The sequence below is a fragment of the Diabrotica virgifera genome, chromosome 9, assembly GCF_917563875.1.
Source record: "Diabrotica virgifera virgifera chromosome 9, PGI_DIABVI_V3a".
NCBI classification, from domain to species: domain Eukaryota; kingdom Metazoa; phylum Arthropoda; class Insecta; order Coleoptera; family Chrysomelidae; genus Diabrotica; species Diabrotica virgifera.
The window spans coordinates 135,944,862-135,970,350 of NC_065451.1; the positions used below are offsets into that span (position 1 = coordinate 135,944,862).

Below are 25,489 nucleotides of genomic sequence, written 5' to 3' on the forward strand. Positions count from 1 at the left end.
TTATGAAATTTTACATGTATATTCTAGCGGTCTGGGAATAGGATAATATGGAGTTTCATACCCGTACGTCATAAGGGGTGTTGCCCCCCTTGATATATTTTTTTAATTATTGGAAAAACCGTTTTTTACTATTTTTATGAGATGTAGAAGCAAAAGATACATACAATCCTAAATTTTCAATTTTTTATCTCAGACCGTTATTTTTTAATAGCCATTTAAATATTTTACATCTCTATATATATAAAAGAAAGTCGAGGTTGTGTTAGTTACACCATTTATAACTCGAGAACGACTGAACAGATTTTTATGAAATTTTACATGTATATTCTAGCGGTCTGGGAATAGGATAATATGGAGTTTCATACCCGTACGTCATAAGGGGTGTTGCCCCCCCTGATATATTTTTTTAATTTTTTGGAAAAACCGTTTTTTACTATTTTTATGAGATGTAGAAGCAAAAGATACATACAATCCTAAATTTTCAATTTTTTATCTCAGACCGTTATTTTTTAATAGCCATTTAAATATTTTACATCTATATATATAAAAGAAAGTCGAGGTTGTGTTAGTTACACCATTTATAACTCGAGAACGACTGAACAGATTTTTATGAAATTTTACATGTATATTCTAGCGGTCTGGGAATAGGATAATATGGAGTTTCATACCCGTACGTCATAAGGGGTGTTGCCCCCCCTGATATATTTTTTTAATTTTTGGAAAAACCGTTTTTTACTATTTTTATGAGATGTAGAAGCAAAAGATACATACAATCCTAAATTTTCAATTTTTTATCTCAGACCGTTATTTTTTAATAGCCATTTAAATATTTTACATCTCTATATATAAAAGAAAGTCGAGGTTGTGTTAGTTACACCATTTATAACTCGAGAACGACTGAACAGATTTTTATGAAATTTTACATGTATATTCTAGCGGTCTGGGAATAGGATAATATGGAGTTTCATACCCGTACGTCATAAGGGGTGTTGCCCCCCTTGATATATTTTTTTAATTTTTGGAAAAACCGTTTTTTACTATTTTTATGAGATGTAGAAGCAAAAGATACATACAATCCTAAATTTTCAATTTTTTATCTCAGACCGTTATTTTTTAATAGCCATTTAAATATTTTACATCTATATATATAAAAGAAAGTCGAGGTTGTGTTAGTTACACCATTTATAACTCGAGAACGACTGAACAGATTTTTATGAAATTTTACATGTATATTCTAGCGGTCTGGGAATAGGATAATATGGAGTTTCATACCCGTACGTCATAAGGGGTGTTGCCCCCCCTGATATATTTTTTTAATTTTTTGGAAAAACCGTTTTTTACTATTTTTATGAGATGTAGAAGCAAAAGATACATACAATCCTAAATTTTCAATTTTTTATCTCAGACCGTTATTTTTTAATAGCCATTTAAATATTTTACATCTATATATATAAAAGAAAGTCGAGGTTGTGTTAGTTACACCATTTATAACTCGAGAACGACTGAACAGATTTTTATGAAATTTTACATGTATATTCTAGCGGTCTGGGAATAGGATAATATGGAGTTTCATACCCGTACGTCATAAGGGGTGTTGCCCCCCCTGATATATTTTTTTAATTTTTGGAAAAACCGTTTTTTACTATTTTTATGAGATGTAGAAGCAAAAGATACATACAATCCTAAATTTTCAATTTTTTATCTCAGACCGTTATTTTTTAATAGCCATTTAAATATTTTACATCTATATATATAAAAGAAAGTCGAGGTTGTGTTAGTTACACCATTTATAACTCGAGAACGACTGAACAGATTTTTATGAAATTTTACATGTATATTCTAGCGGTCTGGGAATAGGATAATATGGAGTTTCATACCCGTACGTCATAAGGGGTGTTGCCCCCCTTGATATATTTTTTTAATTTTTGGAAAAACCGTTTTTTACTATTTTTATGAGATGTAGAAGCAAAAGATACATACAATCCTAAATTTTCAATTTTTTATCTCAGACCGTTATTTTTTAATAGCCATTTAAATATTTTACATCTCTATATATATAAAAGAAAGTCGAGGTTGTGTTAGTTACACCATTTATAACTCGAGAACGACTGAACAGATTTTTATGAAATTTTACATGTATATTCTAGCGGTCTGGGAATAGGATAATATGGAGTTTCATACCCGTACGTCATAAGGGGTGTTGCACCCCCTGATATATTTTTTTAATTTTTTGGAAAAACCGTTTTTTACTATTTTTATGAGATGTAGAAGCAAAAGATACATACAATCCTAAATTTTCAATTTTTTATCTCAGACCGTTATTTTTTAATAGCCATTTAAATATTTTACATCTATATATATAAAAGAAAGTCGAGGTTGTGTTAGTTACACCATTTATAACTCGAGAACGACTGAACAGATTTTTATGAAATTTTACATGTATATTCTAGCGGTCTGGGAATAGGATAATATGGAGTTTCATACCCGTACGTCATAAGGGGTGTTGCCCCCCCTGATATATTTTTTTAATTTTTGGAAAAACCGTTTTTTACTATTTTTATGAGATGTAGAAGCAAAAGATACATACAATCCTAAATTTTCAATTTTTTATCTCAGACCGTTATTTTTTAATAGCCATTTAAATATTTTACATCTATATGTATAAAAGAAAGTCGAGGTTGTGTTAGTTACACCATTTATAACTCGAGAACGACTGAACAGATTTTTATGAAATTTTACATGTATATTCTAGCGGTCTGGGAATAGGATAATATGGAGTTTCATACCCGTACGTCATAAGGGGTGTTGCCCCCCTTGATATATTTTTTTAATTTTTGGAAATACCGTTTTTTACTATTTTTATGAGATGTAGAAGCAAAAGATACATACAATCCTAAATTTTCAATTTTTTATCTCAGACCGTTATTTTTTAATAGCCATTTAAATATTTTACATCTATATATATAAAAGAAAGTCGAGGTTGTGTTAGTTACACCATTTATAACTCGAGAACGACTGAACAGATTTTTATGAAATTTTACATGTATATTCTAGCGGTCTGGGAATAGGATAATATGGAGTTTCATACCCGTACGTCATAAGGGGTGTTGCCCCCCCTGATATATTTTTTTAATTTTTTGGAAAAACCGTTTTTTACTATTTTTATGAGATGTAGAAGCAAAAGATACATACAATCCTAAATTTTCAATTTTTTATCTCAGACCGTTATTTTTTAATAGCCATTTAAATATTTTACATCTATATATATAAAAGAAAGTCGAGGTTGTGTTAGTTACACCATTTATAACTCGAGAACGACTGAACAGATTTTTATGAAATTTTACATGTATATTCTAGCGGTCTGGGAATAGGATAATATGGAGTTTCATACCCGTACGTCATAAGGGGTGTTGCCCCCTCTGATATATTTTTTTAATTTTTGGAAAAACCGTTTTTTACTATTTTTATGAGATGTAGAAGCAAAAGATACATACAATCCTAAATTTTCAATTTTTTATCTCAGACCGTTATTTTTTAATAGCCATTTAAATATTTTACATCTATATATATAAAAGAAAGTCGAGGTTGTGTTAGTTACACCATTTATAACTCGAGAACGACTGAACAGATTTTTATGAAATTTTACATGTATATTCTAGCGGTCTGGGAATAGGATAATATGGAGTTTCATACCCGTACGTCATAAGGGGTGTTGCCCCCCTTGATATATTTTTTTAATTTTTGGAAAAACCGTTTTTTACTATTTTTATGAGATGTAGAAGCAAAAGATACATACAATCCTAAATTTTCAATTTTTTATCTCAGACCGTTATTTTTTAATAGCCATTTAAATATTTTACATCTCTATATATATAAAAGAAAGTCGAGGTTGTGTTAGTTACACCATTTATAACTCGAGAACGACTGAACAGATTTTTATGAAATTTTACATGTATATTCTAGCGGTCTGGGAATAGGATAATATGGAGTTTCATACCCGTACGTCATAAGGGGTGTTGCACCCCCTGATATATTTTTTTAATTTTTTGGAAAAACCGTTTTTTACTATTTTTATGAGATGTAGAAGCAAAAGATACATACAATCCTAAATTTTCAATTTTTTATCTCAGACCGTTATTTTTTAATAGCCATTTAAATATTTTACATCTATATATATATAAAAGAAAGTCGAGGTTGTGTTAGTTACACCATTTATAACTCGAGAACGACTGAACAGATTTTTATGAAATTTTACATGTATATTCTAGCGGTCTGGGAATAGGATAATATGGAGTTTCATACCCGTACGTCATAAGGGGTGTTGCCCCCCCTGATATATTTTTTTAATTTTTGGAAAAACCGTTTTTTACTATTTTTATGAGATGTAGAAGCAAAAGATACATACAATCCTAAATTTTCAATTTTTTATCTCAGACCGTTATTTTTTAATAGCCATTTAAATATTTTACATCTATATATATAAAAGAAAGTCGAGGTTGTGTTAGTTACACCATTTATAACTCGAGAACGACTGAACAGATTTTTATGAAATTTTACATGTATATTCTAGCGGTCTGGGAATAGGATAATATGGAGTTTCATACCCGTACGTCATAAGGGGTGTTGCCCCCCTTGATATATTTTTTTAATTTTTGGAAAAACCGTTTTTTACTATTTTTATGAGATGTAGAAGCAAAAGATACATACAATCCTAAATTTTCAATTTTTTATCTCAGACCGTTATTTTTTAATAGCCATTTAAATATTTTACATCTCTATATATATAAAAGAAAGTCGAGGTTGTGTTAGTTACACCATTTATAACTCGAGAACGACTGAACAGATTTTTATGAAATTTTACATGTATATTCTAGCGGTCTGGGAATAGGATAATATGGAGTTTCATACCCGTACGTCATAAGGGGTGTTGCCCCCCCTGATATATTTTTTTAATTTTTGGAAAAACCGTTTTTTACTATTTTTATGAGATGTAGAAGCAAAAGATACATACAATCCTAAATTTTCAATTTTTTATCTCAGACCGTTATTTTTTAATAGCCATTTAAATATTTTACATCTCTATATATAAAAGAAAGTCGAGGTTGTGTTAGTTACACCATTTATAACTCGAGAACGACTGAACAGATTTTTATGAAATTTTACATGTATATTCTAGCGGTCTGGGAATAGGATAATATGGAGTTTCATACCCGTACGTCATAAGGGGTGTTGCCCCCCTTGATATATTTTTTTAATTTTTGGAAAAACCGTTTTTTACTATTTTTATGAGATGTAGAAGCAAAAGATACATACAATCCTAAATTTTCAATTTTTTATCTCAGACCGTTATTTTTTAATAGCCATTTAAATATTTTACATCTATATATATAAAAGAAAGTCGAGGTTGTGTTAGTTACACCATTTATAACTCGAGAACGACTGAACAGATTTTTATGAAATTTTACATGTATATTCTAGCGGTCTGGGAATAGGATAATATGGAGTTTCATACCCGTACGTCATAAGGGGTGTTGCCCCCCCTGATATATTTTTTTAATTTTTGGAAAAACCGTTTTTTACTATTTTTATGAGATGTAGAAGCAAAAGATACATACAATCCTAAATTTTCAATTTTTTATCTCAGACCGTTATTTTTTAATAGCCATTTAAATATTTTACATCTCTATATATATAAAAGAAAGTCGAGGTTGTGTTAGTTACACCATTTATAACTCGAGAACGACTGAACAGATTTTTATGAAATTTTACATGTATATTCTAGCGGTCTGGGAATAGGATAATATGGAGTTTCATACCCGTACGTCATAAGGGGTGTTGCCCCCCCTGATATATTTTTTTAATTTTTTGGAAAAACCGTTTTTTACTATTTTTATGAGATGTAGAAGCAAAAGATACATACAATCCTAAATTTTCAATTTTTTATCTCAGACCGTTATTTTTTAATAGCCATTTAAATATTTTACATCTATATATATAAAAGAAAGTCGAGGTTGTGTTAGTTACACCATTTATAACTCGAGAACGACTGAACAGATTTTTATGAAATTTTACATGTATATTCTAGCGGTCTGGGAATAGGATAATATGGAGTTTCATACCCGTACGTCATAAGGGGTGTTGCCCCCCCTGATATATTTTTTTAATTTTTGGAAAAACCGTTTTTTACTATTTTTATGAGATGTAGAAGCAAAAGATACATACAATCCTAAATTTTCAATTTTTTATCTCAGACCGTTATTTTTTAATAGCCATTTAAATATTTTACATCTCTATATATAAAAGAAAGTCGAGGTTGTGTTAGTTACACCATTTATAACTCGAGAACGACTGAACAGATTTTTATGAAATTTTACATGTATATTCTAGCGGTCTGGGAATAGGATAATATGGAGTTTCATACCCGTACGTCATAAGGGGTGTTGCCCCCCTTGATATATTTTTTTAATTTTTGGAAAAACCGTTTTTTACTATTTTTATGAGATGTAGAAGCAAAAGATACATACAATCCTAAATTTTCAATTTTTTATCTCAGACCGTTATTTTTTAATAGCCATTTAAATATTTTACATCTATATATATAAAAGAAAGTCGAGGTTGTGTTAGTTACACCATTTATAACTCGAGAACGACTGAACAGATTTTTATGAAATTTTACATGTATATTCTAGCGGTCTGGGAATAGGATAATATGGAGTTTCATACCCGTACGTCATAAGGGGTGTTGCCCCCCCTGATATATTTTTTTAATTTTTTGGAAAAACCGTTTTTTACTATTTTTATGAGATGTAGAAGCAAAAGATACATACAATCCTAAATTTTCAATTTTTTATCTCAGACCGTTATTTTTTAATAGCCATTTAAATATTTTACATCTATATATATAAAAGAAAGTCGAGGTTGTGTTAGTTACACCATTTATAACTCGAGAACGACTGAACAGATTTTTATGAAATTTTACATGTATATTCTAGCGGTCTGGGAATAGGATAATATGGAGTTTCATACCCGTACGTCATAAGGGGTGTTGCCCCCCCTGATATATTTTTTTAATTTTTGGAAAAACCGTTTTTTACTATTTTTATGAGATGTAGAAGCAAAAGATACATACAATCCTAAATTTTCAATTTTTTATCTCAGACCGTTATTTTTTAATAGCCATTTAAATATTTTACATCTATATATATAAAAGAAAGTCGAGGTTGTGTTAGTTACACCATTTATAACTCGAGAACGACTGAACAGATTTTTATGAAATTTTACATGTATATTCTAGCGGTCTGGGAATAGGATAATATGGAGTTTCATACCCGTACGTCATAAGGGGTGTTGCCCCCCTTGATATATTTTTTTAATTTTTGGAAAAACCGTTTTTTACTATTTTTATGAGATGTAGAAGCAAAAGATACATACAATCCTAAATTTTCAATTTTTTATCTCAGACCGTTATTTTTTAATAGCCATTTAAATATTTTACATCTCTATATATATAAAAGAAAGTCGAGGTTGTGTTAGTTACACCATTTATAACTCGAGAACGACTGAACAGATTTTTATGAAATTTTACATGTATATTCTAGCGGTCTGGGAATAGGATAATATGGAGTTTCATACCCGTACGTCATAAGGGGTGTTGCACCCCCTGATATATTTTTTTAATTTTTTGGAAAAACCGTTTTTTACTATTTTTATGAGATGTAGAAGCAAAAGATACATACAATCCTAAATTTTCAATTTTTTATCTCAGACCGTTATTTTTTAATAGCCATTTAAATATTTTACATCTATATATATAAAAGAAAGTCGAGGTTGTGTTAGTTACACCATTTATAACTCGAGAACGACTGAACAGATTTTTATGAAATTTTACATGTATATTCTAGCGGTCTGGGAATAGGATAATATGGAGTTTCATACCCGTACGTCATAAGGGGTGTTGCCCCCCCTGATATATTTTTTTAATTTTTGGAAAAACCGTTTTTTACTATTTTTATGAGATGTAGAAGCAAAAGATACATACAATCCTAAATTTTCAATTTTTTATCTCAGACCGTTATTTTTTAATAGCCATTTAAATATTTTACATCTATATGTATAAAAGAAAGTCGAGGTTGTGTTAGTTACACCATTTATAACTCGAGAACGACTGAACAGATTTTTATGAAATTTTACATGTATATTCTAGCGGTCTGGGAATAGGATAATATGGAGTTTCATACCCGTACGTCATAAGGGGTGTTGCCCCCCTTGATATATTTTTTTAATTTTTGGAAATACCGTTTTTTACTATTTTTATGAGATGTAGAAGCAAAAGATACATACAATCCTAAATTTTCAATTTTTTATCTCAGACCGTTATTTTTTAATAGCCATTTAAATATTTTACATCTATATATATAAAAGAAAGTCGAGGTTGTGTTAGTTACACCATTTATAACTCGAGAACGACTGAACAGATTTTTATGAAATTTTACATGTATATTCTAGCGGTCTGGGAATAGGATAATATGGAGTTTCATACCCGTACGTCATAAGGGGTGTTGCCCCCCCTGATATATTTTTTTAATTTTTTGGAAAAACCGTTTTTTACTATTTTTATGAGATGTAGAAGCAAAAGATACATACAATCCTAAATTTTCAATTTTTTATCTCAGACCGTTATTTTTTAATAGCCATTTAAATATTTTACATCTATATATATAAAAGAAAGTCGAGGTTGTGTTAGTTACACCATTTATAACTCGAGAACGACTGAACAGATTTTTATGAAATTTTACATGTATATTCTAGCGGTCTGGGAATAGGATAATATGGAGTTTCATACCCGTACGTCATAAGGGGTGTTGCCCCCTCTGATATATTTTTTTAATTTTTGGAAAAACCGTTTTTTACTATTTTTATGAGATGTAGAAGCAAAAGATACATACAATCCTAAATTTTCAATTTTTTATCTCAGACCGTTATTTTTTAATAGCCATTTAAATATTTTACATCTATATATATAAAAGAAAGTCGAGGTTGTGTTAGTTACACCATTTATAACTCGAGAACGACTGAACAGATTTTTATGAAATTTTACATGTATATTCTAGCGGTCTGGGAATAGGATAATATGGAGTTTCATACCCGTACGTCATAAGGGGTGTTGCCCCCCTTGATATATTTTTTTAATTTTTGGAAAAACCGTTTTTTACTATTTTTATGAGATGTAGAAGCAAAAGATACATACAATCCTAAATTTTCAATTTTTTATCTCAGACCGTTATTTTTTAATAGCCATTTAAATATTTTACATCTCTATATATATAAAAGAAAGTCGAGGTTGTGTTAGTTACACCATTTATAACTCGAGAACGACTGAACAGATTTTTATGAAATTTTACATGTATATTCTAGCGGTCTGGGAATAGGATAATATGGAGTTTCATACCCGTACGTCATAAGGGGTGTTGCACCCCCTGATATATTTTTTTAATTTTTTGGAAAAACCGTTTTTTACTATTTTTATGAGATGTAGAAGCAAAAGATACATACAATCCTAAATTTTCAATTTTTTATCTCAGACCGTTATTTTTTAATAGCCATTTAAATATTTTACATCTATATATATATAAAAGAAAGTCGAGGTTGTGTTAGTTACACCATTTATAACTCGAGAACGACTGAACAGATTTTTATGAAATTTTACATGTATATTCTAGCGGTCTGGGAATAGGATAATATGGAGTTTCATACCCGTACGTCATAAGGGGTGTTGCCCCCCCTGATATATTTTTTTAATTTTTGGAAAAACCGTTTTTTACTATTTTTATGAGATGTAGAAGCAAAAGATACATACAATCCTAAATTTTCAATTTTTTATCTCAGACCGTTATTTTTTAATAGCCATTTAAATATTTTACATCTATATATATAAAAGAAAGTCGAGGTTGTGTTAGTTACACCATTTATAACTCGAGAACGACTGAACAGATTTTTATGAAATTTTACATGTATATTCTAGCGGTCTGGGAATAGGATAATATGGAGTTTCATACCCGTACGTCATAAGGGGTGTTGCCCCCCTTGATATATTTTTTTAATTTTTGGAAAAACCGTTTTTTACTATTTTTATGAGATGTAGAAGCAAAAGATACATACAATCCTAAATTTTCAATTTTTTATCTCAGACCGTTATTTTTTAATAGCCATTTAAATATTTTACATCTCTATATATATAAAAGAAAGTCGAGGTTGTGTTAGTTACACCATTTATAACTCGAGAACGACTGAACAGATTTTTATGAAATTTTACATGTATATTCTAGCGGTCTGGGAATAGGATAATATGGAGTTTCATACCCGTACGTCATAAGGGGTGTTGCCCCCCCTGATATATTTTTTTAATTTTTGGAAAAACCGTTTTTTACTATTTTTATGAGATGTAGAAGCAAAAGATACATACAATCCTAAATTTTCAATTTTTTATCTCAGACCGTTATTTTTTAATAGCCATTTAAATATTTTACATCTCTATATATAAAAGAAAGTCGAGGTTGTGTTAGTTACACCATTTATAACTCGAGAACGACTGAACAGATTTTTATGAAATTTTACATGTATATTCTAGCGGTCTGGGAATAGGATAATATGGAGTTTCATACCCGTACGTCATAAGGGGTGTTGCCCCCCTTGATATATTTTTTTAATTTTTGGAAAAACCGTTTTTTACTATTTTTATGAGATGTAGAAGCAAAAGATACATACAATCCTAAATTTTCAATTTTTTATCTCAGACCGTTATTTTTTAATAGCCATTTAAATATTTTACATCTATATATATAAAAGAAAGTCGAGGTTGTGTTAGTTACACCATTTATAACTCGAGAACGACTGAACAGATTTTTATGAAATTTTACATGTATATTCTAGCGGTCTGGGAATAGGATAATATGGAGTTTCATACCCGTACGTCATAAGGGGTGTTGCCCCCCCTGATATATTTTTTTAATTTTTTGGAAAAACCGTTTTTTACTATTTTTATGAGATGTAGAAGCAAAAGATACATACAATCCTAAATTTTCAATTTTTTATCTCAGACCGTTATTTTTTAATAGCCATTTAAATATTTTACATCTATATATATAAAAGAAAGTCGAGGTTGTGTTAGTTACACCATTTATAACTCGAGAACGACTGAACAGATTTTTATGAAATTTTACATGTATATTCTAGCGGTCTGGGAATAGGATAATATGGAGTTTCATACCCGTACGTCATAAGGGGTGTTGCCCCCCCTGATATATTTTTTTAATTTTTGGAAAAACCGTTTTTTACTATTTTTATGAGATGTAGAAGCAAAAGATACATACAATCCTAAATTTTCAATTTTTTATCTCAGACCGTTATTTTTTAATAGCCATTTAAATATTTTACATCTATATATATAAAAGAAAGTCGAGGTTGTGTTAGTTACACCATTTATAACTCGAGAACGACTGAACAGATTTTTATGAAATTTTACATGTATATTCTAGCGGTCTGGGAATAGGATAATATGGAGTTTCATACCCGTACGTCATAAGGGGTGTTGCCCCCCTTGATATATTTTTTTAATTTTTGGAAAAACCGTTTTTTACTATTTTTATGAGATGTAGAAGCAAAAGATACATACAATCCTAAATTTTCAATTTTTTATCTCAGACCGTTATTTTTTAATAGCCATTTAAATATTTTACATCTCTATATATATAAAAGAAAGTCGAGGTTGTGTTAGTTACACCATTTATAACTCGAGAACGACTGAACAGATTTTTATGAAATTTTACATGTATATTCTAGCGGTCTGGGAATAGGATAATATGGAGTTTCATACCCGTACGTCATAAGGGGTGTTGCACCCCCTGATATATTTTTTTAATTTTTTGGAAAAACCGTTTTTTACTATTTTTATGAGATGTAGAAGCAAAAGATACATACAATCCTAAATTTTCAATTTTTTATCTCAGACCGTTATTTTTTAATAGCCATTTAAATATTTTACATCTATATATATAAAAGAAAGTCGAGGTTGTGTTAGTTACACCATTTATAACTCGAGAACGACTGAACAGATTTTTATGAAATTTTACATGTATATTCTAGCGGTCTGGGAATAGGATAATATGGAGTTTCATACCCGTACGTCATAAGGGGTGTTGCCCCCCCTGATATATTTTTTTAATTTTTGGAAAAACCGTTTTTTACTATTTTTATGAGATGTAGAAGCAAAAGATACATACAATCCTAAATTTTCAATTTTTTATCTCAGACCGTTATTTTTTAATAGCCATTTAAATATTTTACATCTATATGTATAAAAGAAAGTCGAGGTTGTGTTAGTTACACCATTTATAACTCGAGAACGACTGAACAGATTTTTATGAAATTTTACATGTATATTCTAGCGGTCTGGGAATAGGATAATATGGAGTTTCATACCCGTACGTCATAAGGGGTGTTGCCCCCCTTGATATATTTTTTTAATTTTTGGAAATACCGTTTTTTACTATTTTTATGAGATGTAGAAGCAAAAGATACATACAATCCTAAATTTTCAATTTTTTATCTCAGACCGTTATTTTTTAATAGCCATTTAAATATTTTACATCTATATATATAAAAGAAAGTCGAGGTTGTGTTAGTTACACCATTTATAACTCGAGAACGACTGAACAGATTTTTATGAAATTTTACATGTATATTCTAGCGGTCTGGGAATAGGATAATATGGAGTTTCATACCCGTACGTCATAAGGGGTGTTGCCCCCCCTGATATATTTTTTTAATTTTTTGGAAAAACCGTTTTTTACTATTTTTATGAGATGTAGAAGCAAAAGATACATACAATCCTAAATTTTCAATTTTTTATCTCAGACCGTTATTTTTTAATAGCCATTTAAATATTTTACATCTATATATATAAAAGAAAGTCGAGGTTGTGTTAGTTACACCATTTATAACTCGAGAACGACTGAACAGATTTTTATGAAATTTTACATGTATATTCTAGCGGTCTGGGAATAGGATAATATGGAGTTTCATACCCGTACGTCATAAGGGGTGTTGCCCCCTCTGATATATTTTTTTAATTTTTGGAAAAACCGTTTTTTACTATTTTTATGAGATGTAGAAGCAAAAGATACATACAATCCTAAATTTTCAATTTTTTATCTCAGACCGTTATTTTTTAATAGCCATTTAAATATTTTACATCTATATATATAAAAGAAAGTCGAGGTTGTGTTAGTTACACCATTTATAACTCGAGAACGACTGAACAGATTTTTATGAAATTTTACATGTATATTCTAGCGGTCTGGGAATAGGATAATATGGAGTTTCATACCCGTACGTCATAAGGGGTGTTGCCCCCCTTGATATATTTTTTTAATTTTTGGAAAAACCGTTTTTTACTATTTTTATGAGATGTAGAAGCAAAAGATACATACAATCCTAAATTTTCAATTTTTTATCTCAGACCGTTATTTTTTAATAGCCATTTAAATATTTTACATCTCTATATATATAAAAGAAAGTCGAGGTTGTGTTAGTTACACCATTTATAACTCGAGAACGACTGAACAGATTTTTATGAAATTTTACATGTATATTCTAGCGGTCTGGGAATAGGATAATATGGAGTTTCATACCCGTACGTCATAAGGGGTGTTGCACCCCCTGATATATTTTTTTAATTTTTTGGAAAAACCGTTTTTTACTATTTTTATGAGATGTAGAAGCAAAAGATACATACAATCCTAAATTTTCAATTTTTTATCTCAGACCGTTATTTTTTAATAGCCATTTAAATATTTTACATCTATATATATATAAAAGAAAGTCGAGGTTGTGTTAGTTACACCATTTATAACTCGAGAACGACTGAACAGATTTTTATGAAATTTTACATGTATATTCTAGCGGTCTGGGAATAGGATAATATGGAGTTTCATACCCGTACGTCATAAGGGGTGTTGCCCCCCCTGATATATTTTTTTAATTTTTGGAAAAACCGTTTTTTACTATTTTTATGAGATGTAGAAGCAAAAGATACATACAATCCTAAATTTTCAATTTTTTATCTCAGACCGTTATTTTTTAATAGCCATTTAAATATTTTACATCTATATATATAAAAGAAAGTCGAGGTTGTGTTAGTTACACCATTTATAACTCGAGAACGACTGAACAGATTTTTATGAAATTTTACATGTATATTCTAGCGGTCTGGGAATAGGATAATATGGAGTTTCATACCCGTACGTCATAAGGGGTGTTGCCCCCCTTGATATATTTTTTTAATTTTTGGAAAAACCGTTTTTTACTATTTTTATGAGATGTAGAAGCAAAAGATACATACAATCCTAAATTTTCAATTTTTTATCTCAGACCGTTATTTTTTAATAGCCATTTAAATATTTTACATCTATATAAAAATTCGCCGGTCGCAGTGTTTGTTACCATACTCCTCCGAAACGACTTAACCGATTTTTATGAAATTTTGCAGGTATATTGGACTGTACTGGGAGTAGGTTGCTGTCTATATTTCATACCCGTATGTCATTAGGGGGTTGCCCATGACGCCGTAACTCTCACAATAATGACGTGAAAAATATGAAATTAAGTAGGTAGACTCCTTGCTGAATTCCGAGCAGAACCGTACTAAAATTTTTTGTCTAGCACAATCGGTGTCCGAAATACAATATCTCAAGCCGTAGGAATATTCTGAGGACAGAAGAAGAACGAGCGACAAATTTCATAGAAGAGGAGTGGCACAGTTTAACTTTGGGACTCAAATTGGGCAAAATATGAATTTTTTAATTTTGCGAAATTTTCAAAAAATATCTCTAAACGGAACCGTAAGCAGGAGAAAAATTCTGAGCACACGAAAAGAACAAGCAGCAAATTATAAAATTTTATTTAATTTTAATTCATTTTGTTTAATTTTATTTAGTTTAAGTATTTTATTTATTTTTGTTTATTTTATAAAATTTTATTTAATTTTAATTCATTTTGTTTAATTTTATTTAGTTTAAGTATTTTATTTATTTTTGTTTATTTTATTTTATTTCATTTTATTAAATTTTATTTATTTTTATTAGACTATATTTTCTTTTATTTAATTTTATTATTATTTTTTAATTTATTTATTATTTTTATTTAATTCTTTTTTAACTTTATTTAATTGTATTTAAGTTAATATGATTTTATTTATTTGTATTTAATTTTATTCAGTTTTTTTTATTTTTATTTACGTTTATTCAATTTCATTTAATTTTAATTTACTTCATTTACTTTTTATTTAATTTTAATTGAATTTAATTTTATTTAATCAACACCTATAGACTTGGAATCTCCCCGAACCTAATAATAAATAGATGGTTGTTTTGAATGTAGATATAATAAAGCTGTTATATTCATTATAAGATAAACAAATTTAAGATTGTAACTGTTGCACTACAAACTTTATTTTGTTACTTCTAACTAAACTTTATTATTTCAAACATCATGTGTAATTAATTAAAAATAATAATAAAACCTCATTCACATCGAGCATTTTTGTTTATTAATTACGAATTCCTTTTGTTAATTTTAAGTTTATTGTATACAACAGTTTGTTTTTATCTATTGAGGCAGTACGAAGTCTGCCGGGTCAGCTAGTTTAAAAATAAAAAATCGACTTGTTTCAGGATTTTCCTTATAGTCGCCAATTTACGAAATAACTAATTTCCTTTCACTTGTATCATACTGTATATTACTTCACCTAGATTGCGGCCCGCAAGCTGTGGCAATAGCTACTATGTGGCCCAGGGAAAAAAAAGGTTGAGTATCGCTGCTCTAAGTAGATAGTAATGATGACTAAAAGGTGAAATAATAAGATAAGAATAATATGCTGAAAATGAATGAAGATGAATAATTTCTAAAGATGAACAAAATAAATAAAACTAACTAATCATGGGCGCCATGAAAGTGATCTTCAATCATTCTCCCAGGTATCTTACACTGCTGTCAATTATTAATAAATTAAATCTGTAATAATGAACATAAAGGAATAATAAAAATAAATGATATACAAAATAAGTAAATGTTTATTAAAATTAACTACTAGATGTTTAACAATCTCTGAGTTAGACAAAGCATATACTCTGACTCTAACATGACAAAAGTTTACAAAAGTTATACATGACAAAAGTTATACAGTATGTCCCTGTAAGTTGTATCCATATGGAAAACTTTTTTATTATTTTACGAAAAAAAGTTATTCTTTATAAAAAGCTCTGCATGGTCCAAAACCTAAGATTTAACCATCAAATATCAAATTTTTTGAATATTATACGAGGTATGTCAAAAAGTTTTAATTTCACTCAAGAGTAAAGTAGCTTTATTTTTCACAATATTGAAAATTGCTATTATGAAAAGTTGTTTGGAATTAAAAACTGTATTCTAGTATGCAATTACATCCTTCTAATTGAAAATTATTTTTTTTTGAAAAATTATGGATAACTAACATTATTTTCAGTTATTTTAATTCAGATAACTCTTTTATTATTAATTTTTCGAAAAAATGTGATACTTAATAAAAAATTCTGTATGGTCTAAAATCTAAAATACAACCATCTTATGTCAAATTTTATCAATTTTATACGAGCTATGTCAAAAAATATTAATTTCGCTCAAGAGTAAAATACGTTTATTTTTCACAATACCGAAAATTGTTATTATGAAAAGTTATTTAGAATTAAAAACTATGTTTCAGTGTGTAATTACATCCTTCTAATTGAAATATTCTGAACTATAAAGGTACTTTACTTTTGATCTAAATTTATCTTTTTTGACATACCTCGTATAAAATTGATAAAATTTGATATAAGATGGTTGTATTTTAAGTTTTAGACCATCCAGAACTTTTTATTTAGAATCACTTTTTTTCGTAAAATTAATAATAAAAGAGTTATCAGAATTGAAATAACTGAAAAAATAATGATAGTTATCCATAATTTTTCAAAAAAAAATTTTTTCAATTAGAAGGATGTAATTGCATATTAGAATATAATTTTTAATTCCAAACAACTTTTCATAATATCAATTTCCAATATTACGAAAAATAAAGCTACTTTACTCTTGAGTGAAATTCAAACTTTTTGACATACCTCATATACTATTCAAAAAATTTAATATTTGATGGTTAAATCTTAGATTTTGGACCATGCAGAGCTTTTTATAAAGAATAACTTTTTTTCGTAAAATTAATATTAAAAAAGTTTTCCATATGGATACAACTTACAGGGACATACTGTATATAAGATAATAATAATAATGTTACCGGTTACAAAAGTATATAAGTACCTCTTACTTACATATAGGGTACAACTCACATGAGTCTTCCACCAAATGGTTATAGTACGCTTGCTACGTACGACCGAAATTAAAACCCGAAAAATATGACTAATATATATATATATATATATATATATATATATATATATATATATATATATATATATATATATATATAAAGAGGCATGAGCCTGACTAAGGGAAAATACTAAATGAATTAAGCAAACTTAAATATACAATGAATGAAAGTTATAGAAATGAAGTTAAGACAAATACCAAAACGATGACCTAAATTAACCGAGCAAATGCAATGAAATAAAGTAACGACGAATTAACCGAACAAACGAAATAAAGTGAATAAATAAAATATTTGGGAAACAAGCAAGTAATATTACAAAAATAAATATCAAACCAATAATAAAATATAAAAACCTAATTTTCTAGGCTTATTACCTTGTGCACAATGTAACGTACCATATGATCGTAAATAAGTTTGTGAACCTAATACATTAATAAACAAATATGTTATAATATATAAAAACACAGGCAGCTAAATCTGAAAAAATATTAATAAACAGTGCATTACCAAAAGTCCGAAATATAAAACACAAAAGTTACTCAAATCAACAAACTGAGTGTTCCCAAAATCCCTTCATCGAAAGACTTCAAGGTAAAATCTGATGCTACAACCCATAAAATTAGCACCAGAGGAGGTGCTGAACCATGTTTCCTGTAGATACAGGTGTACAGATGACTGAAAATGGGACTGGAACGTCCCCTAGCTTGTTCCCAAATATACCTATTCCCATGATGACTTGACTGTGGCTGTAGTGGTTTCCCTAGGTGGTCAAAGGGCTACGAATTCACCATATGGTTTCTCCAAAATGGCTAAAAAACATTCCCAGTTTTATTTCTCATTTTAAACATGAGCAAAAAGTAAAGGGAAGAAGAAATAATTGAGGAACTTTTTAGAAGCAATAGTATAGAAAAACCGACCATTAAAAATGGAACAAAAACCAATCTCAGGTAACCTTGAACTATTTTCAGTGTGAAGACATGAACAAATAATGTCATTGAATGTGAAATGGGAATATAAAATATGATTTATCTGAGAGAATATGATCTTAATATAATAATAGCCATCTACATACATTTTATATACCTTCATGAAATGGTATGAAACCAGGCAAAAGATAGTTATTTGACAATTTATAAAAATATTGGATGCTCAATCAGTTTAAAACGTACATAGAAGTTATGATAATTATGTTCAATATTAATTTGAGGACTTCAAAAATGTTTGGTTATGTAAAACCAAAAACCACATTAATATACCTATGAATACTAAATAAAGATCAAAATAATCTACATCCTTTACTTAATAGATTGACTAATAAAGTTTAGCAATGGGACTAATATTTTAAATATTCCACAACAAAAACCGTGACAATGGCTACCTAAATAATTATTACAAAAAATAAACCTCACCGAATGATTCCTATTCAGGCTCCAACAGGAGTTTTGTCACACACATGTCTCCCTACTCCAGACAATCCTCGGTGGTAACTTTTTACTTTAAAATCCGCCATCCAACCTCACATACAGCCACAAGTCAAGTAACGAACATTCGTCTCTCCTTCCAAGAGTACGATGTCAAACTCACAGAAGGCGAAAGAATGTCGACCACCAGAGGGCCGCTGCCAACCCAACAACTCCAAAAGATAGTTTTAAATTGGTTTGATGGTGACGTATTGAAAATAAATAATTTTGATAAAATATAAGAGAAAATAGTATTTCTAAATTGAGAATTACCAGAAATTAGAGAAATTTAATTAAGCGGTCAAGAGAAAATAATTTTTAAAATAATTACAGCGCTAAAAATGATATTATAACGGGTGGACCGTTACAGTATTCCTAAGCTTTTTCTTATATCATTCTTAGTATGAATATATTATCTGTAATGGCTCTATTTGGTCTGATTCCATTTTGATAAACACAATTATATTTTCGGAGTATTCTAACAATCGATTGTAGATTATGCCAGAAATAATTTTGTGTATTACATTTAGCAATGTAATTGGGCTATAATTCTGGCATTCTCTTTTATCTCCTTTTTTTTATATTGGCTGTATAAGGTCAACTGTCCGTTCTTCTGGCATTTGCTCCTTGGTCCATATTAATGTTATTAGTTAATGAATTCTTCCCCAGAGTTCAGATCCTCAATGTTTCAGTAATTGTGATGAAATTCTGTCCGTTCCTGGCGCTTTATTGATTTTTAGTTTAATATTTGAACCACTTCATAACTCGGATTTTTAATGTGCTGCTCTGCGCTATATATTGTCTAGTTTTGATCATTTGCGTTGTCTGTATTTAGGTTTTCTTCGAAACATTCTTTCCATTTCATTATAATAATTTTTTGCTTCACTGTTAGTTGTTCTCCGTCCTTGCTTTGCATATCGTCAATTTTGGTCTAAATGATTTCTAATGAATTTCTAAATGCTTATGTGCTTTCTTTTATAGAATTTGCTGCTTTCTCGTCTGTTGTTATGCTCTAGGATTCCTTTTACGTATTTTTTCAAAGCCTCTCTTTTTTTTTCTTCTACAGATTGTAGTCGCTTGTATTCTCTTTTCGTTGTAAATCTCCCTGATTTAGCCTAGCTTGCCCTTTTCTCCTTCATTGCTGTTATGCATTCATCATCATACCTATTTTGGCCTTTACTCCTATTTTGGCATTAAAATCACCACATCGTAAAATGTTCGTCTACTGTAACAGCTGTATACAAGTGGTCATAAAACTGTTTGTTCTATTTCTTCGTCGGTGTCACCCGATGTTTGGGCAGACTTTTGCCAACATAACTTTTATGGATACTACCTTTACGGTTGGATATATTCTCATCTTATTTTTTTATTAATAAAGAACCCTATATCTCCCATTTCCATCCTCTCTATGATAGAAAATGTGACAGAATTTTAAAGTGATTAGGTTTTCTCCTTTCCTTCTAATCTTTGCGACTTACAACTATGTATGGCTTGTTCAGTTTAGTTTCCATTTCAATAAAAATGGTTTTCTCAAATATGTCAGATTTTTGTCCTTGGTAACCTGGTCTACCTGGGGTATATCCGTTTTTTTTTCAAATGGCACATAATAAATCCCATTAATTCAATGAATGGGTTTATTATGTCAAGAGTATGTTATAGTTCATCCGCTATATCTTTTCAACCAAATTAAGTCAAAACATAAAGTGAAACGAACGTCGATGTGTATACAGGGTGTCCCAGACTAAATTATCCACGCTATATCTCTTAAACGAATAGAGATTTTCGAATGGGACAAAAGGTGATATATTCTACTTGTAATACACTTTAATATGGCGTACAAAAAATCATCCCCTAAATAAACATCCCTTAGTTCCAACCCCTAACTTTAATTTTTTAATAGCACCCTGTATATTTTTTTATAGTTTTGGATGTAGTCTTTTATCGTCTATTTAACACATTTTTTGAAAATAAAATCGGTTCGTAAATAACCTAGAAACTATCAGTTTATTTTTGTTAAATTGTGTGTCCCAGACTAATTTATCCAGGCTATATTTCTTAAACAAATAGAGATTTTCGAATGGCACAAAAACTGATCTATTCTATTTGTAATACACTTTCATATGGCGTAGAAAAAATTCATCCCCTAAATATTCATCCCTAACTTACAGGGTGCTATTTAAAAAAAATAAAGTTAGGGGTTGTAACTAAGGGATGAATATTTAGGGGATATTTTTTTTCTACGCCATATTAAAGTGTATTACAAATGTAATAGATCAGTTTTTGTCCCATTCGAAAATCTCTATTCGTTTATGAAATATAGCCTTGAAAAGTTAGTCTGGGACACATAATTAACAAAACTAAACTGATATTTTCTTGGTTAATTACGAACCGATTTTATTTTCAAAAAATTTGTTAAATAGACGATAGAAGACCACATCCAAAAGTATAAAAAAATACACAGGGTTCTATTAAAAAAATTAAAGTTAGGGGTTGTAACTAAGGGATGAATATTTAGGGGATGATTTTTTTCTACGCCGTATTAAAGTGTATTATAAGTAGAATAGAACACTTTTGTCCCGTTCGAAAATCTATAACCGTTTAAGAGATATAGCGTGGATAAATTAGTCTGGGACACCCTGTATACATTTTGCATACTGTATACTATATACTACACACGTCAGCGTACGTTTCACTTTATGTTTTGACTTAATTTGTTTGAAAATGAATCGTGACGCATGGGAAAAGTTATAGCGGACGAACAATAGTCAATTTGCATTAAAGAGAGTAAATGTCCCTAATTTTTTATTCTACTGATAGCAAGGAAAAAATTCTACTGATACCCTTAACATAAAACTCATAAAGAAGGCCTTTCGGAACCTTTATAAAACTCTCCTGCTTCACATTGGCTTGAGATTAGCAATGATCTTAAAAGTGACTCATGCTTCTCGACTCCATTGACTAGGAAATAACTTTAAGGGTTATTAAAATTACGAAATGTCTTAAAAACGCCAAGAAATTTCCAAAATCTTCTGATAAATCAACATTAACATTTTTAACCAGATCATGTTTATACTAATCTTTATTTTTTGTTATTTTTAGACATACGGATGCTGATTTACTCATAACTCTGTTTTTTTTTTCAGGTTAAGAGCAGAAGCCGTGCCATGACAGTGTCAGGATACATATAAATGGATTTTTGGTTAGTAAGGAGTGCAGGCGTCATGGAGATTGGTTTTCTGCTTTTCAGATACAATTTTCAGTTTGGTCTTTTTTATGGATTCATAGGAATAATATGCTGGTGTATCGGATCGATACTGATGAATATACAATATAAAACACCATTACAAGATTAAAATTAAACAGCAAAAACAGCCTCATGTGTGTAGAAAAAAGAGACAGTGCCGAATAATATTCAAAATCTTCATCTAATGTATAAATGTACATTTAATTAATGTACAGTCGGAAAAATGAAAGAATACCCATGAACGAACATATAAAACACGCTGTATTTTCCTGTCACCGTGTCACAAAGAAAATTGCCCTGCGCAAGTACATGTAATAATAATTATTACATGTACTTGCGATGGCCAATTTTTTGTGTGACATGGTGACAGGAAAATACAGCGTGTTTTATATGTTCGTTCATGGGTATTCTTTCATTTTTCCTACTGTATTAATAATAAATATTGTTGTGTTGTTTTTTATATCCAGTTCCAGGTTTATTAAGTTTTGTTGAAAAGGTTCTAGTCTATGTGGTGAGACCGCTCCCGTCTGAAAAACATTTCTAATTCGGTTTTTCTGTGGATTCATATTCAAAAATGTCCCCTTTAAACAAATCTGAAGAGTGCCGGACGGAATTTTTGGGCAGAAATTGTTTAAACAATTTTTTTAAACAAATACATAAGATCACCTTTTATTGCTCCAAAAAATATATTTTTATGTTTTTTGGGTCATTCTAAACAAGAAAGGTATCTTGTGATTTTTCTCAAAAATTGACAGTTTTCGAGTTATAGGCGATTTAAAAATCTAAAAAATGCGAAAATACGCATATAGGCTTGAAAAGCCATATTTAAATTAGTATTTTTAAGGGTGCAAATAACTGTGATTAAAGTTTAAACATTTCTTAAGATTCCGAAGAGTAATCGGGTCTAACTTCAATTTAGACCGTAGTTTTTTAATTGTTAATTATGCATGTCCATCCGATTTTTTAGCCGGTGCGGCGCGCTCTATTTCAAAAATCTCCTATTTTCCTCCGAAAAATATTTTTTCTAGATTCTTTGGGACATTCTAAATGAAATAAGTTTCCTGACATTTTTCTTAAAAGTTAATAGTTTTAAAGTTATAAGCGATTTAAAATGCGAAAATGTCTTGTTATTTTTCGGATTTGAAATCGCTTATAACTTTAAAACTAGTAACTTTTGAGAAAAATGTCAAGAAACTTATTTTATTTAGAATGTCCCAAAGAATCTAGAAAAAATATTTTTCGGAGGAATATAGGAGATTTTTGAAATAGAGCGCACCGCACCGGCGCGCTCTTTAATTTATTAAAAAACTACGGTCTAAATTGAAGTTAGACCCGATCACTCTTCGGAATCTTAAAAAGGAATGTTTAAACTTTAATCAGTTATTTGCACCCTTAAAAATACTAATTTAAATATGAGTTTTCAAGCCTCGAAAATGCGTATTTTCGCATTTTTTAGATTTTAAATCGCCTATAACTCGAAAACTGTCAATTTTTGAGAAAAATCACAAGATAACCTTTCTTGTTTAGAATGACCCAAAAAACATAAAAATATATTTTTTGGAGCAATAAAAGGTGATCTTATGTATTTGTTTAAAAAAATTGTTTAAACAATTTCTGCCCAAAAATTCCGTCCGACACCCTTCAGATTTGTTTAAAGGGGACATTTTTGAATATGAATCCGCAGAGAAACCGAGTTAGAAATGTTTTTTCAGACGGGAGCGGTCTCACCACATGGACTATTCAAGATGTAGAGATGTCACAAGTTTATTTTCAATGATCAATAATCATTCCGTCGCGTCAGTATCGTCTTTGAAAAATGCAACAGTGAAAAATGGATCAACATCAAGAATTTTCAACACCAAGGACGACTTCCTTTGCATATATATATTTATTTATAATAATCATTATGTTAGTGTTGACTTCAAATTTGAAAAGTCAATTTATGATTATTGTAAAACGAGAAGCAGACATTAAAAAAAAATAACTCACAAATCTGAAGTGATTTGCCTTCGTCATCAGGCTAAACAATGGATATTTCATGCTTATTCAATGAGATGTATGTAAAGAGTGGCTTATTATTTATGATCTCTGCGAAAAACTTTCTGGTGCATTTATTCTAGCTTTTTAACACATTGATTGTTGCCCCTGTTATTATTATGAGAAAAAGTTAATTTATGATTATGATAAAACGAGAAATTTGAATAGTATGAATAAGACGAGTCTACAAGCAAATATAAAGCACGTTGTCATGTACATTAGAGATGCCAAGGACGAAAGTTATTTAATGTCAGGCAGTGTCAAGGATTGGTTATAATTCGATAGAAAAATTCCTACAAGGTTGCTCATTGTTTTTTTCTGTGAAATACTCATCTGATGGATTCTTATCGCAACTATTTCTACTTAACATGCGTTACTCACTCCAAAATTGTCAATTTATGATTATTATAAACCGAAAAATTTGAATAGTATGAGTAAGAAGAGTCTACAAGGAAATATAAAGCACTTTGTCATGTCCATCAGAGATTCAAAGGACGAACGTTATTTAATATGCCAGGCAGTGTCAAGGATTGGTTATAATTCGACAGAATAGTTTCTACAGTGTTGCTCATTCTCGAATTAAAAGTGAAGGGTTTTTATTCAACATATGACGGAGATTTTCGAAGAATATTTCTACATTATGTCTATTAAAAAAAGCGAGTCTTGAGCTTAACAGAGATGCTTAAAGTTACGAGCCTCTGGTTGTCTTGTTTTGCAGTGTTGCATAAAACCCCGTAGCCAAACTTCATCTGCCATTTTTGTTGAATTTTATGATTGTGGCGTTTTCAGTTTATTTACAACAGAAACTTCATACCCCAGTTTACGAACGTCTAAAGTCGTTATTTGATACGTCATTTTGCTACAGGTTTCCAAATACTCTTAATTTTGTTCTTGTTCCTCGTTAAACACCAATCTGTAGCTGCAGATATTTACCTAATTATCAGGGTTGGCATAGAATTTCCCCATCTTATAAAACCCAGTGGGTTTTTCCAATTGATAAAACCCACTATTATTGGGTTTTTTGGGGTTTTTTCAAAAATGGCAAATTTTCAGTTGAATGAACGTCATATACATATATTTATTTCTGAATAAAAACAAAAACTAGCATAAATACCATGAAGTAAGTAGTAGGTGAATACAAAACGAGAGAAACTAAACTAATAAAACACTTATTTTAAACATGGTATATAGACAAATAAAAAAATAAACAAGTTTCTTGTTAAACAAAGCATCAGCAAATCATATTAGTTATCAGGAAAATCAGAATCTGTATTTTTGCCACATTCCCAATTC

General features: G+C 29.6%; 1 long non-coding RNA gene across 1 annotated transcript in view; it reads left to right on the forward strand.

Annotated features, from left to right (window-relative positions):
* The window catches only part of LOC126892229 (uncharacterized), a 75,256-nt gene extending 52,637 nt beyond the window's left edge, over nucleotides 1-22,619 (forward strand). Inside the window, exon 2 of the long non-coding RNA XR_007700734.1 lies at nucleotides 22,059-22,619. This is a non-coding gene — a long non-coding RNA (uncharacterized LOC126892229). The remainder of the gene's footprint in view (nucleotides 1-22,058) is intronic.
* The last annotated feature ends 2,870 nt before the right edge of the window (nucleotides 22,620-25,489 follow it).